This window comes from Oncorhynchus gorbuscha, unplaced genomic scaffold (assembly GCF_021184085.1).
Source record: "Oncorhynchus gorbuscha isolate QuinsamMale2020 ecotype Even-year unplaced genomic scaffold, OgorEven_v1.0 Un_scaffold_31:::fragment_4:::debris, whole genome shotgun sequence".
Classification (NCBI taxonomy): Eukaryota; Metazoa; Chordata; class Actinopteri; order Salmoniformes; family Salmonidae; genus Oncorhynchus; species Oncorhynchus gorbuscha.
In genome coordinates this window covers 217844-233023 of record NW_025745171.1, presented here as the reverse complement: position 1 = coordinate 233023, position 15180 = coordinate 217844, and the positions used below count along the sequence as shown (strand labels likewise).

Here is a 15180-nt window from a genome sequence, read left to right as displayed (position 1 = left end):
TCAAAAACATCTGGATACATGCTTGGTCATGTAAAATAATGTATCCGTTGCAGTTAAGTTTTGATTGAAGTTGAGTTTACATACTCTATGTTGTCTCCATTCAGTTAGAATTTACACTGTTTACAGTACGGTATTTACATTAATCCTCCTTGGCTCAGAATTGAGAAAGTCCAGATAGTGATTGAAGATAAATAGTGAGCTCACCAGTGACGCTGATGTGGAAAGATAAGCTGAGATATGAATTATGGGGCGGTCTTGTCCTTTTCCCCTCACACTGGTACTGACCAGCCTGGTCAGAGAGGGAGGTGGTGGTGGTTTTACTGGTCTGACTTGAAAGCTGTTCTTTATTTATTAACCAGTAGTAAATCCAGTCTGTGTCGTCTGATAGTTCACACTGCAGCTTGACAGTGTCTCCGGGGTAGTGACTTTCTTCACTGAGGCTGTAGGCAGAGCTGTGGAAACAGTTCATTGAAGACAAATGCAGTTAGTGCATCAATCAGTTAAAAGTATATTCTTAGTACCTGTCACCGTCAGTCTGACTGAATCACTAAACTCAGAATGCTTCTTCTGATCAATATGTGTACCGACACTTGTAGTCACCACTGTCTGAAATCTTAACCTCACTGATCTCATATTTATGCTTCCTACTAAGGAAGTCTACATCATCCTTGCTCCATGTGTATTTCCAGTCAGTGACTTCTCCCCTATGTATGTTACAACTGAGAGTGACAGACTCTCCACTGAACACAAAATCACCACTCATTAATCTCTTAAATTTATCTCACTGTAGCGAAGGAACCCTCAAACATTTACAATAATCACAACTTGATACTACAACACATCCAACAAATATAGCATTTTGTATTTATTGTGGTTGTCAGCACATTTTTAGAAGCATTGAGTTAGAATCAATCTTTAGTTCCTGGGTAATGACCTGGTTAAATGCACACCAACACACTAACCAGGTCTGCATGGCATCGGCTATACAATCTTAGGTTCTCACAGAGATGCAACATCTATGTAGGGTGGTTACATTCTTACTTCATATCTCTACCATATTTGCTGCAATTTCCTTTTAGTGCCGTTTAGTAGGGTTTTGCACTGTTTTCTCAAGAAGGATAAAAAAACGAAAACAAATCTAAAGCATAAAACTATCTTCATTTCCATTCATGTCTTAGTAAATCAGGTAATTAATTCATTCTTAGTAAATTATGTAATTTTGTTCATAAACAAACACACTAACTCTGTCATTATATAGGAAGTAGAGGGGTTTGTCAGAAGGACTATAGTTGTAGAGAAAGTCACTTGTCTGTGAGAACAGAATTGAGCATACCTTGCTCTGTTTGCTACTAGGTAAGTACGGTCTGCTTAGATCACGCCTCTTCACCGTCAAACACAAAAACAAAGAGAGAAAGATTCAAGAGACATAAAAAGACTGAGAAAAAAATAGTAGCGTGTTTATATTCTGACCAATTTCTCCTTACAGTTGGCTACATGGTCTCCCACTGGTTCCTTCCTCATTATTGGAAGAATTAAGACCTGAATTGATGATATCAGAGCTTGTGGTTTGATATCAGAATGTGTAGATGTTTGTTTCAAGTTGCACCCACAATAACTAGATAGATACATCTTTACACCCCTTAACAACAATGAATACACTTTTGGAATCTCTTTAGATTTATCCAAAGCATTTGACGCGGTTGATCATGAAATATTACTTTCAAAATTGCATTATTACGGTTTTCATGATTATACATATAATTGGTTACATAGTTATGGTTATGATAGAGAACAATTTGTTCATGCAAACGGATGTTTATCTACCAGGGCCAAGATATCCTGTGGCGTGCCACAGGGTTCGATAATTGGGACTTTTTTTTATTCCTGATCTAATTCAATGACCTTGCTGCTGTGTCTTCTATCCTCCTTCCAATTGTCTATGGCCAACATTTCTGAATGTTTCCAGATAAATAAATAATATGTAAATATTAAAAGAAATATCTCATGTTATTGTATTCACCAGTAAGAATAACAAATATATATTTATTTTAAAGAACCAGAATCTCAATTGGTGGTAATGAAATGGAACAACTCACATCCACTAGTGTAACATATAGCTGGGAGTCAGACCGCAAGTGCATGAACCACAAGTCGTGTATATCAACATGAACCACAGTCAATACTCCCCTGGGGAATGGAACTAAGGAAGTGACAGATATAGGGGAGGTAATCAGTCAAGTGATAGAGTCCAGGTGTGCGTAATGATGGGTGCCAGGTGCGCGTAACGATGGTTGCCAGGGCCGGTGGTTAGTAAACCAACAATGTCCAACACCGGAGGGGACGAGCGGGAGAAGACATTTACATTTACATTTAAGTCATTTAGCAGACGCTCTTATCCAGAGCGACTTACAAATTGGTGCATTCACCTTATGACATCCAGTGGAACAGTCACTTTACAATAGTGCATCTAAATCTTAAGGGGGGGGGTGAGAGGGATTACTTATCCTATCCTAGGTATTCCTTAAAGAGGTGGGGTTTCAGGTGTCTCCGGAAGGTGGTGATTGACTCCGCTGTCCTGGCGTCGTGAGGGAGTTTGTTCCACCATTGGGGGGGCAAGGGCAGCGAACAGTTTTGACTGGGCTGAGCGGGAGCTGTACTTCCTCAGTGGTAGGGAGGCGAGCAGGCCAGAGGTGGATGAACGCAGTGCCCTTGTTTGGGTGTAGGGCCTGATCAGAGCCTGGAGGTACTGAGGTGCCGTTCCCTCACAGCTCCGTAGGCAAGCACCATGGTCTTGTAGCGGATGCGAGCTTCAACTGGAAGCCAGTGGAGAGAACGGAGGAGCGGGGTGACGTGAGAGAACTTGGGAAGGTTGAACACCAGACGGGCTGCGGCGTTCTGGATGAGTTGAAGGGGTTTAATGGCACAGGCAGGGAGCCCAGCCAACAGCGAGTTGCAGTAATCCAGACGGGAGATGACAAGTGCCTGGATTAGGACCTGCGCCGCTTCCTGTGTGAGGCAGGGTCGTACTCTGCGGATGTTGTAGAGCATGAACCTACAGGAACGGGCCACCGCCTTGATGTTGGTTGAGAACGACAGGGTGTTGTCCAGGATCACGCCAAGGTTCTTGGCGCTCTGGGAGGAGGACACAATGGAGTTGTCAACCGTGATGGCGAGATCATGGAACGGGCAGTCCTTCCCCGGGAGGAAGAGCAGCTCCGTCTTGCCGAGGTTCAGCTTGAGGTGGTGATCCGTCATCCACACTGATATGTCTGCCAGACATGCAGAGATGCGATTCGCCACCTGGTCATCAGAAGGGGAAAGGAGAAGATTAATTGTGTGTCGTCTGCATAGCAATGATAAGAGAGACCATGTGAGGTTATGACAGAGCCAAGTGACTTGGTGTATAGCGAGAATAGGAGAGGGCCAAGAACAGAGCCCTGGGGGACACCAGTGGTGAGAGCGCGTGGTGAGGAGACAGATTCTCGCCACGCCACCTGGTAGGAGCGACCTGTCAGGTAGGACGCAATCCAAGCGTGGGCCGCGCCGGAGATGCCCAACTCGGAAAGGGTGGAGAGGAGGATCTGATGGTTCACAGTATCGAAGGCAGCCGATAGATCTAGAAGGATGAGAGCAGAGGAGAAAGAGTTAGCTTTAGCAGTGCGGAGCGCCTCCGTGATACAGAGGAGAGCAGTCTCAGTTGAATGACTAGTCTTGAAACCTGACTGATTTGGATCAAGAAGGTCATTCAGAGAGAGATAGCGGGAGAGCTGGCCAAGGACGGCACGTTCAAGAGTTTTGGAGAGAAAAGAAAGAAGGGATACTGGTCTGTAATTGTTGACATCGGAGGGATCGAGTGTAGGTTTTTTCAGAAGGGGTGCAACTCTCGCTCTCTTGAAGACGGAAGGGACGTAGCCAGCGGTCAGGGATGAGTTGATGAGCGAGGTGAGGTAAGGGAGAAGGTCTCTGGAAATGGTCTGGAGAAGAGAGGAGGGGATAGGGTCAAGCGGGCAGGTTGTTGGGCGGCCGGCCGTCACAAGACGCGAGATTTCATCTGGAGAGAGAGGGGAGAAAGAGGTCAGAGCACAGGGTAGGGCAGTGTGAGCAGAACCAGCGGTGTCGTTTGACTTAGCAAACGAGGATCGGATGTCGTCGACCTTCTTTTCAAAATGGTTGACGAAGTCATCTGCAGAGAGGGAGGAGGGGGGGGGGGAGGAGGATTCAGGAGGGAGGAGAAGGTGGCAAAGAGCTTCCTAGGGTTAGAGGCAGATGCTTGGAATTTAGCGTGGTAGAAAGTGGCTTTAGCAGCAGAGACAGAGGAGGAAAATGTAGAGAGGAGGGAGTGAAAGGATGCCAGGTCCGCAGGGAGGCGAGTTTTCCTCCATTTCCGCTCGGCTGCCCGGAGCCCTGTTCTGTGAGCTCGCAATGAGTCATCGAGCCACGGAGCGGGAGGGGAGGACCGAGCCGGCCTGGAGGATAGGGGACATAGAGAGTCAAGGGATGCAGAGAGGGAGGAGAGGAGGGTTGAGGAGGCAGAATCAGGAGATAGGTGGGAGAAGGTTTGAGCGGAGGGAAGAGATGATAGGATGGAAGAGGAGAGAGTAGCGGGGGAGAGAGAGCGAAGGTTGGGATGGCGCGATACCATCCGAGTAGGGGCAGTGTGGGAGGTGTTGGATGAGAGCGAGAGGGAAAAGGATACAAGGTAGTGGTCGGAGACTTGGAGGGGAGTTGCAATGCGGTTAGTGGAAGAACAGCATCTAGTAAAAATGAGGTTGAGCGTATTGCCTGCCTTGTGAGTAGGGGGGGAAGGTGAGAGGGTGAGGTCAAAAGAGGAGAGGAGTGGAAAGAAGGAGGCAGAGAGGAAAGAGTCAAAGGTAGACGTGGGGAGGTTAAAGTCGCCCAGAACTGTGAGAGGTGAGCCGTTCTCAGGAAAGGAGCTTATCAAGGCATCAAGCTCATTGATGAACTCTCCGAGGGAACCTGGAGGGCGATAAATGATAAGGATGTTAAGCTTGAAAGGGCTAGTAACTGTGACAGCATGGAATTCAAAGGAGGCGATAGACAGATGGGTAAGGGGAGAAAGCCACTAATCTTTCTGATAATACAACCAGATTTGACAACTTGACAACTTGATTCCTCAGAGTTCTAATTGATGAAAAGTTATCGTGGAAAGATCATATTCTATTTGTCTGTAGCAAAGTGATGAAATCTGGTGGTATTATCAGAAAGATTAGTGGTTTGGTTCATCAGGATTGCGTCCTAACTATAGCTTAATTTAACCATTTCTAATTTACTGTAATATTGTCTGAGCCAGGACATATACCTCCTACCTACACAAATTACTCATCATACAAAATACATTTGCAAGACTAGCCACATCCAGTAATTACCTGGCTCCATCTGCTCCTTTGTTAAAGAATCTCAACATCATGTCTGTTGACGACATTAATGTACTCCAAAAATGCACTTAAACCTCTCATACCTCCCAGACAGTTTACGTAAACCCTTCAATGGATTAGATTTGATACAGATTAATTCTGAAATCATATCAAATCCAATTTTATTAGTCACATGAGCTGAATACAACAGGTGTAGAACTTACAGTGAAATGCTTACTTACGAGCCCCTATCCAACAAGGCAGTTAAAATAAAAACAGATAAGATTATTAAGAGATAAAAGTAACAGGTCATTAAAAAGCAGCAGTAAAACAACAACAGCGAGACTATATACAGAGGGGTACCGATACAGAGTCAATGTGTGTGGGTACCGATTAGTTGAGGTAGTATGTACATGTAGGTAGAGTTATTGAAGTGCATCGAAAGTGCAGCAACATTTTCAAGGAAGTAGCCCTGTAGTTTTCTAATGTTTGTTAGCTTTTTTGAATGGCCTTAAAAGGGCAAAAATGTAGCAGTCCAACGCGCCAACCAATTGCACCACAGATACTTGTGGTTATACTGACCCTCAGCAGGCCAAAGTCTCATGGAAGCTAATACCAAGTCAGGAAGGGTCAGTTCACATCTCCACAATCTGAAAAATGTCATCCCTGGGTGGTGTCGAAGCACCAACCTTTAGATTGACAGTCAAACACGCTAACTGATAAAATAACAGGAATCTCATTACAGGTCCAGGATGTCACATCCACATCATGGAGCGGAACAAACTGAGAACTATCATCCCTGGGTGGACTCAAACCAACAACCTTTAGATTAACAGTCTAATGTGCTAACCTATTGCGCCGCAACATTTTCAAGGATGTAGCGCAATGTTCGTCAGTGCAACATCATATTTAAAGGCATCTGGCAGGAGTAAATTCATCTTTCATGTTCAACAACACATCAATCACATGTGACAATAGGAAACACAGCAGGTCAAAAGCAAGCTTATTGTAAGGCCAGGAAGGTCTTCCATATCACTAGAAACAGAAAGACAGCTACCCTGGGTGGGTTCAAATGACCAACTTTTAAATTAACAGTTGAAATCGCCAACCAATTGCACCACAGAGACTTGTCATATCCACATCATGGAGCACAACAAACTGAGAACTGTCGTCCCTGGGTGGGCTCGAACCACCAACCTTTAGATTAACAGTCTAACGCGCTAACCAATTGCGCCAGGGTGTATTTGACTTGCTGAACAGTTGTGCTCTCATCCAACTGTACATGTAGTTTACGAAACAACAACACTTTGTTCCAATGTTTGTGTTAACGTGCATCGAAGGTGCAGCAACATTTTCAAGGAAGTAGTAGACCTGTAGTTTTCTAATATTTGTTAGCTTTTTGAATGACCTTAAAAGGGCAAAAATGTAGCGCAATGTTCGTCAGCTCAACATTATATTGAAAGGCATCTGGCAGGAGTAAATTCAGCCACAATCTCAAATATATTCTGATAGATATATATTTTAAACAACTGCATTTTCATAAATGTAATATATAATCGCCAAGCCCATTCAAAATAATAAGGGGACTGACTCTGGAAGAATGATGAAGTGGCTAGTCACTTTCATGGCGTATAGGCGTACATATACACACAAACACACTGGACAAACATTGTCCTTCTCGCGAGATAAATATAAATGCTAAGGTTATTCATGCCAGATTGACATAATTTACGTTGTCATACTAACCAGATTAATAAGAATCAATTATATGTTCCTTGGAGAACACAGAATGATCAAGCTATTGAGTAACAGAAGATCAGAGACCATTGACAGCCATTTTACCAGTAGGTATAGCAACTTGTCATCTTTCATGTTCAACAACACACCAATCACATGTGACAACAGGAAACACAGCAGGTCAAAAGCAAGCTTACTGTAAGGCCAGGAAGGTCTTCCATATCACTAGAAACAGAGAGAGAGCATTCCTGGGTGGGCTCATATCACCAACTTTTAAATTAAGAGTCAAACTCACCAACCAATTGCACCACAGAGACTTGTCATATCCACATCATGGAGCACAACAAACTAAAACTGTCGTCCCTGGGTGGGCTCGAACCACAAACCTTTAGATTAACAGTCTAACACGCTAACCAATTGCGCCACAGAGACTTGTGGTGTATTTGACCCTGACGCTTGATCGTTGGCCATTTGTGCTCTCATCCAACTGTACATGGAGTTTACGAAACAACAACACTTTGTTCCAATGGTTGTGTTAACGTGCATCGAAGGTGCAGCAACATTTTCAAGGAAGTAGACCTGTAGTTTTCTAATATTTGTTAGCTTTTTGAATGGCCTTAAAAGGGCAAAAATGTAGCGCAATGTTCGTCAGCGCAACATTATATTGAAAGGCATCTGGCAGGAGTAAATTCAGCCACAATCTCAAATATATTCTGATAAATATATATTTTAAACAACTGCATTTTCACAAATGTAATATATAATCGCCAAGCCCATTGAAAATAATAAGGGGACTGACTCTGGAATAATGATGAAGTGGCTAGTCACTTTCATGGCGTATAGGCGTACATATACACACAAACACACTGGACAAACATTGTCCTTCTCGCGAGATAAATATAAATGCTAAGGTTATTCATGCCAGATTGACATCATTTACGTTGTCATACTATCCAGATTAATAAGAATAAATGATATGTTCCTTGGAGAACACTTTCATTATATTTCATTATAGCACAACGGTTTGATTTGTCTAATCCTAGCAATTTCTTCTCAGCTAGCTACATAGCCGTCTTTGTATCAAAGATAATTGCGTAATTATCGTATTTCGCCATCCTAACGTAGTCTTCACTAGCCAGCTAGCTAACGTCCACTGATTAGCTGCACTGGGAAAACTATTACACTCAACTGAACGACTTGATTAGTGTAGTGTTAGCTAGCTACACAGCTGTCTTTGCTGTCTTCGTATCTTCGTTCCAAGATAATTGTGTTGTTTAGGTTTAGAGTGTGTAGTCTTAGAGTGATTATCTTAATTTACCGAGGTTAGCTAGCCAGCTATTTGTCGTCCTTAACGTAGGAGACTCTGCTAGCTAGCCAACAGCTAGCCAACGCTAGCCAACGTCTTCTGAATAGAACTCAACAACCCGGTCGCATTCACAGGTAGTATCACATTTTCATTTCATTTCATTACAGTACAACGGTTTGATTTGTTTGATCGTAGCTAGCTACATAGCCGTCTTTGTATCAAAGATAATTGTGTAGTCTAGAGCGATTTTCTAGGTTAGCTAGCCAGCTATTGTCGTTCTTTTAACGCAACGGAACGTAAACAACACTACTAGCTAGCCAGCTAGCCCCCGAACAGCAGCACTGTAGAAAATATTACACTCAACGGAACGACTTGATTAGTGTAGTGTCAACAACGCACCCACTGCCAGCTAGCCTACTTCAGCAGTACTGTATCATTTTAATCATTTTAGTCAATAAGATTCTTGCTACGTAGCTTAACTTTCTGAACATTCGAGACGTGTAGTCCACTTGTCATTCCAATCTCCTTTGCATTAGCGTAACCTCTTCTGTAGCCTGTCAACTATGTGTCTGTTTATCCCTGTTCTCTCCTCTCTGCACAGACCATACAAACGCTCCACACCGCGTGGCCGCGGCCACCCTAATCTGGTGGTCCCAGCGCGCACGACCCACGTGGAGTTCCAGGTCTCCGGTAGCCTCTGGAACTGCCGATCTGCGGTCAACAAGGCAGAGTTCATCTCAGCCTATGCCTCCCTCCAGTCCCTCGACTTCTTGGCACTAACGGAAACATGGATCACCACAGACAACACTGCTACTCCTACTGCTCTCTCTTCGTCCGCCCACGTGTTCTCGCACACCCTGAGAGCTTCTGGTCAGCGGGGTGGTGGCACCGGGATCCTCATCTCTCCCAAGTGGTCATTCTCTCTTTCTCCCCTTACCCATCTGTCTATCGCCTCCTTTGAATTCCATGCTGTCACAGTTACCAGCCCTTTCAAGCTTAACATCCTTATCATTTATCGCCCTCCAGGTTCCCTCGGAGAGTTCATCAATGAGCTTGATGCCTTGATAAGCTCCTTTCCTGAGGACGGCTCACCTCTCACAGTTCTGGGCGACTTTAACCTCCCCACGTCTACCTTTGACTCATTCCTCTCTGCCTCCTTCTTTCCACTCCTCTCCTCTTTTGACCTCACCCTCTCACCTTCCCCCCCTACTCACAAGGCAGGCAATACGCTCGACCTCATCTTTACTAGATGCTGTTTTTCCACTAACCTCATTGCAACTCCCCTCCAAGTCTCCGACCACTACCTTGTATCCTTTTCCCTCTCGCTCTCATCCAACACCTCCCACACTGCCCCTACTCGGATGGTATCGCGCCGTCCCAACCTTCGCTCTCTCTCCCCCGCTACTCTCTCCTCTTCCATCCTATCATCTCTTCCCTCCGCTCAAACCTTCTCCAACCTATCTCCTGATTCTGCCTCCTCAACCCTCCTCTCCTCCCTCTCTGCATCCTTTGACTCTCTATGTCCCCTATCCTCCAGGCCGGCTCGGTCCTCCCCTCCCGCTCCGTGGCTCGATGACTCATTGCGAGCTCACAGAACAGGCCTCCGGGCAGCCGAGCGGAAATGGAGGAAAACTCGCCTCCCTGCGGACCTGGCATCCTTTCACTCCCTCCTCTCTACATTTTCCTCCTCTGTCTCTGCTGCTAAAGCCACTTTAAACCACGCTAAATTCCAAGCATCTGCCTCTAACCCTAGGATGCTCTTTGCCACCTTCTCCTCCCTCCTGAATCCTCCCCCCCCCCCCCCTCCTCCCTCTCTGCAGACGACTTCGTCAACCATTTTGAAAAGAAGGTCGACGACATCCGATCCTCGTTTGCTAAGTCAAACGACACCGCTGGTTCTGCTCACACTGCCCTACCCTGTGCTCTGACCTCTTTCTCCCCCTCTCTCTCCAGATGAAATCTCGCGTCTTGTGACGGCCGGCCGCCCAACAACCTGCCCGCTTGACCCTATCCCCTCCTCTCTTCTCCAGACCATTTCCGGAAACCTTCTCCCTTACCTCACCTCGCTCATCAACTCATCACTGACCGCTGGCTATGTCCCTTCCGTCTTCAAGAGAGCGAGAGTTGCACCCCTTCTGAAAACACCTACACTCGATCCCTCCGATGTCAACAATTACAGACCAGTATCCCTTCTTTCTTTTCTCTCCAAAACTCTTGAACGTGCCGTCCTTGGCCAGCTCTCCCGCTATCTCTCTCTGAATGACCTTCTTGATCCAAATCAGTCAGGTTTCAAAACTAGTCATTCAACTGAGACTGCTCTCCTCTGTATCACGGAGGCGCTCCGCACTGCTAAAGCTAACTCTCTCTCCTCTGCTCTCATCCTTCTAGATCTATCGGCTGCCTAATAATATAATAATAATATATGCCATTTAGCAGACGCTTTTATCCAAAGCGGCTTACAGTCATGTGTGCATACATTCTACGTATGGGTGGTCCCGGGGATCAAACCCACTACCCTGGCGTTACAAGCGCCATGCTCTACCAACTGAGCTACATGATTCTGTGAAACATCAGATCCTCCTCTCCACCCTCTCCGAGTTGGGCATCTCCGGCGCGGCCCACGCTTGGATTGCGTCCTACCTGACAGGTCGCTCCTACCAGGTGGCGTGGCGAGAATCTGTCTCCTCACCATGCGCTCTCACCACTGGTGTCCCCCAGGGCTCTGTGCTAGGCCCTCTCCTATTCTCGCTATACACCAAGTCACTTGGCTCTGTCATAACCTCACGTGGTCTCTCCTATCATTGCTATGCAAACGACACACAACTAATCTTCTCCTTTCCCCCTTCTGATGACCAGGTGGCGAATCGCATCTTTGCATGTCTGGCAGACATATCAGTGTGGATGACGGATCACCACCTCAAGCTGAACCTCGGCAAGACGGAGCTGCTCTTCCTCCCGGGGAAGGACTGCCCGTTCCATGATCTCGCCATCACGGTTGACAACTCCATTGTGTCCTCCTCCCAGAGCGCTAAGAACCTTGGTGTGATCCTGGACAACACCCTGTCGTTCTCAACCAACATCAAGGCGGTGGCCAGTTCCTGTAGGTTCATGCTCTACAACATCCGCAGAGTACGACCCTGCCTCACACAGGAAGCGGCGCAGGTCCTAATCCAGGCACTTGTCATCTCCCGTCTGGATTACTGCAACTCGCTGTTGGCTGGGCTCCCTGCCTGTGCCATTAAACCCCTTCAACTCATCCAGAACGCCGCAGCCCGTCTGGTGTTCAACCTTCCCAAGTTCTCTCACGTCACCCCGCTCCTACGTTCTCTCCACTGGCTTCCAGTTGAAGCTCGCATCCGCTACAAGACCATGGTGCTTGCCTACGGAGCTGTGAGGGGAACGGCACCTCAGTACCTCCAGGCTCTGATCAGGCCCTACACCCAAACAAGGGCACTGCGTTCATCCACCTCTGGCCTGCTCGCCTCCCTACCACTGAGGAAGTACAGCTCCCGCTCAGCCCAGTCAAAGCTGTTCGCTGCTCTGGCCCCCCAATGGTGGAACAAACTCCCTCACGACGCCAGGACAGCGGAGTCAATCACCACCTTCCGGAGACACCTGAAACCCCACCTCTTTAAGGAATACCTAGGATAGGATAAGTATCCCCCCCCCCCCCTTAAGATTTAGATGCACTATTGTAAAGTGACTGTTCCACTGGATGTCATAAGGTGAATGCACCAATTTGTAAGTCGCTCTGGATAAGAGCGTCTGCTAAATGACTTAAATGTAAATGTAAATGAACACAGAATGATCAAGCTATTGAGTAACAGAAGATCAGAGACCATTAACAGCCATTTTACCAGTAGGTATAGCAACTTGTCATCTTTCATGTTCAACAACACACCAATCACATGTGACAACAGGAAACACAGCAGGTCAAAAGCAAGCTTACTGTAAGGCCAGGAAGGTCTTCCATATCACTAGAAACAGAGAGACAGCATTCCTGGGTGGGCTCAAATCACCAACTTTTAAATAAAGAGTCAAACTCACCAACCAATTGCACCACAGAGACTTGTCATATCCTCATCATGTAGCACAACAAACTGAAAACTGTCGTCCCTGGGTGGGCTCGAACCACCAACCTTTAGATTAACAGTCTAACACGCTAACCAATTGCGCCACAGAGACTTGTGCTTTATTTGATCCTGACGCTTGATCGCTGGCCATTTGTGCTCTCATCCAACTGTACATGGAGTTTACGAAACAACAACACTTTGTTCCAATGGTTGTGTTAACGTGCATCGAAGGTGGAGCAACATTTCCAAGGAAGTAGACCTGTAGTTTTCTAATATTTGTTAGCTTTTTGAATGGCCTTAAAAGGGCTAAAATGTAGCGCAATGTTCGTCAGCGCAACATTATATTGAAAGGCATCTGGCAGGAGTAAATTCAGCCACAATCTCAAATATATTCTGATAAATATATATTTTAAACAACTGCATTTTCACAAATGTAATATATAATCGCCAAGCCCATTCAAAATAATAAGGGGACTGACTCTGGAAGAATGATGAAGTGGCAAGTCACTTTCATGGCGTATAGGCGTACATATACACACAAACACACTGGACAAACATTGTCCTTCTCGCGAGATATATATAAATGCTAAGGTTATTCATGCCAGATTGACATCATTTACGTTGTCATACTATCCAGATTAATAAGAATAAATTATATGTTCCTTGGAGAACACAGAATGATCAAGCTATTGAGTAACAGAAGATCAGAGACCATTGACAGCCATTTTACCAGTAGGTATAGCAACTTGTCATCTTTCATGTTCAACAACACACCAATCACATGTGACAACAGGAAACACAGCAGGTCAAAAGCAAGCTTACTGTAAGGCCAGGAAGGTCTTCCATATGACTCGAAACAGAAAGACAGCATCCCTGGGTGGGCTCAAATCACCAACTTTTAAATTAAGAGTCAAACTCACCAACAAATTGCACCACAGAGACTTGTCATATCCACATCATGGAGCACAACAAACTGAGAACTGTCATCCCTGGGTGGGCTCAAACCACCAACATTTAGATTAACAGTCTAACGCGCTAACCAATTGCGCCACAGAGACTTGTGGTTTATTTGATCCTGACGCTTGATCGCTGGCCATTTGTGCACTCATCCAACTGTACATGGAGTTTACGAAACAACAACAACACTTTGTTCCAATGGTTGTGTTAACGTGCATCGAAGGTGGAGCAACATTTCCAAGGAAGTAGACCTGTAGTTTTCTAATATTTGTTAGCTTTTTGAATGGCCTTAAAAGGGCAAAAATGTAGCGCAATGTTCGTCAGCGCAACATTATATTGAAAGGCATCTGGCAGGAGTAAATTCAGCCACAATCTCAAATATATTCTGATAAATATATATTTTAAACAACTGCATTTTCACAAATGTAATATATAATCGCCAAGCCCATTCAAAATAATAAGGGGACTGACTCTGGAAGAATGATGAAGTGGCTAGTCACTTTCATGGCGTATAGGCGTACATACACACACAAACACACTGGACAAACATTGTCCTTCTCGAGATAAATATAAATCCTAAGGTTATTCATGCCAGATTGACATCATTTACATTGTCATACTATCCAGATTAATAAGAATAAATGATCTGTTCCTTGGAGAACACAGAATGATCAAGCTATTGAGTAACAGAAGATCAGAGACGATTGACAGCCATTTTACCAGTAGGTATAGCAACTTGTCATCTTTCATGTTCAACAACACACCAATCACATGTGACAACAGGAAACACAGCAGGTCAAAAGCAAGCTTCACTGTAAGGCCAGGAAGTGGCAAGTCACTTTCATGGCGTATAGGCGTACATATACACACAAACACACTGGACAAACATTGTCCTTCTCGCGAGATAACTATAAATGCTAAGGTTATTCATGCCAGATTGACATAATTTACATTGTCATACTAGCCAGATTAATAAGAATAAATTATATGTTCCTTGGAGAACACAGAATGATCAAGATATTGAGTAACAGAAGATCAGAGACCATTGACAGCCATTTTACCAGTAGGTATAGCAACTTGTCATCTTTCATGTTCAACAACACACCAATCACATGTGACAACAGGAAACACAGCAGGTCAAAAGCAAGCTTACTGTAAGGCCAGGAAGGTCTTCCATATCACTAGAAACAGAGAGACAGCATTCCTGGGTGGGCTCAAATCACCAACCTTTAAATTAAGAGTCAAACTCACCAACCAATTGCACCACAGAGACTTGTCATATCCACATCATGGAGCACAACAAATTGAGAACTGTCGTCACTGGGTGGGCTCGAACCACCAACCTTTAGATTAACAGTCTAACGCGCTAACCAATTGCGCCACAGAGACTTGTGGATTATTTGATCCTGACGCTTGATCGCTGGCCATTTGTGCTCTCATCCAACTGTACATGGAGTTTACGAAACAACAACACTTTGTTCCAATGGTTGTGTTAACGTGCATCGAAGGTGGAGCAACATTTCCAAGGAAGTAGACCTGTAGTTTTCTAATATTTGTTAGCTTTTTGAATGGCCTTAAAAGGGCAAAAATGTAGCGCAATGTTCGTCAGCGCAACATTATATTGAAAGGCATCTGGCAGGAGTAAATTCAGCCACAATCTCAAATATATTCTGATAAATATATATTTTAAACAACTGCATTTTCACAAATGTAATATATAATCGCCAAGCCC

At 45.0% G+C, this 15180-nt stretch overlaps 5 non-coding genes across 5 annotated transcripts; all 5 read right to left on the bottom strand.

Moving 5' to 3' along the window:
- Window positions 1–6544: 6544 nt before the first annotated feature.
- Window positions 6545–6624, bottom strand: trnan-guu. Its single transcript has one exon. It is a non-coding gene; the product is annotated as a tRNA-Asn (tRNA).
- Window positions 6625–7470: 846 nt separating this feature from the next.
- On the bottom strand, window positions 7471–7544 carry trnan-guu. Its single transcript has one exon. It is a non-coding gene; the product is annotated as a tRNA-Asn (tRNA).
- Window positions 7545–12529: 4985 nt separating this feature from the next.
- Window positions 12530–12603, bottom strand: trnan-guu. Its single transcript has one exon. It is a non-coding gene; the product is annotated as a tRNA-Asn (tRNA).
- An 872-nt stretch (window positions 12604–13475) lies between these two features.
- On the bottom strand, window positions 13476–13549 carry trnan-guu. Its single transcript has one exon. It is a non-coding gene; the product is annotated as a tRNA-Asn (tRNA).
- Window positions 13550–14763: 1214 nt separating this feature from the next.
- Window positions 14764–14837, bottom strand: trnan-guu. The gene has a single exon. It is a non-coding gene; the product is annotated as a tRNA-Asn (tRNA).
- Between the last annotated feature and the right edge of the window lie 343 nt (window positions 14838–15180).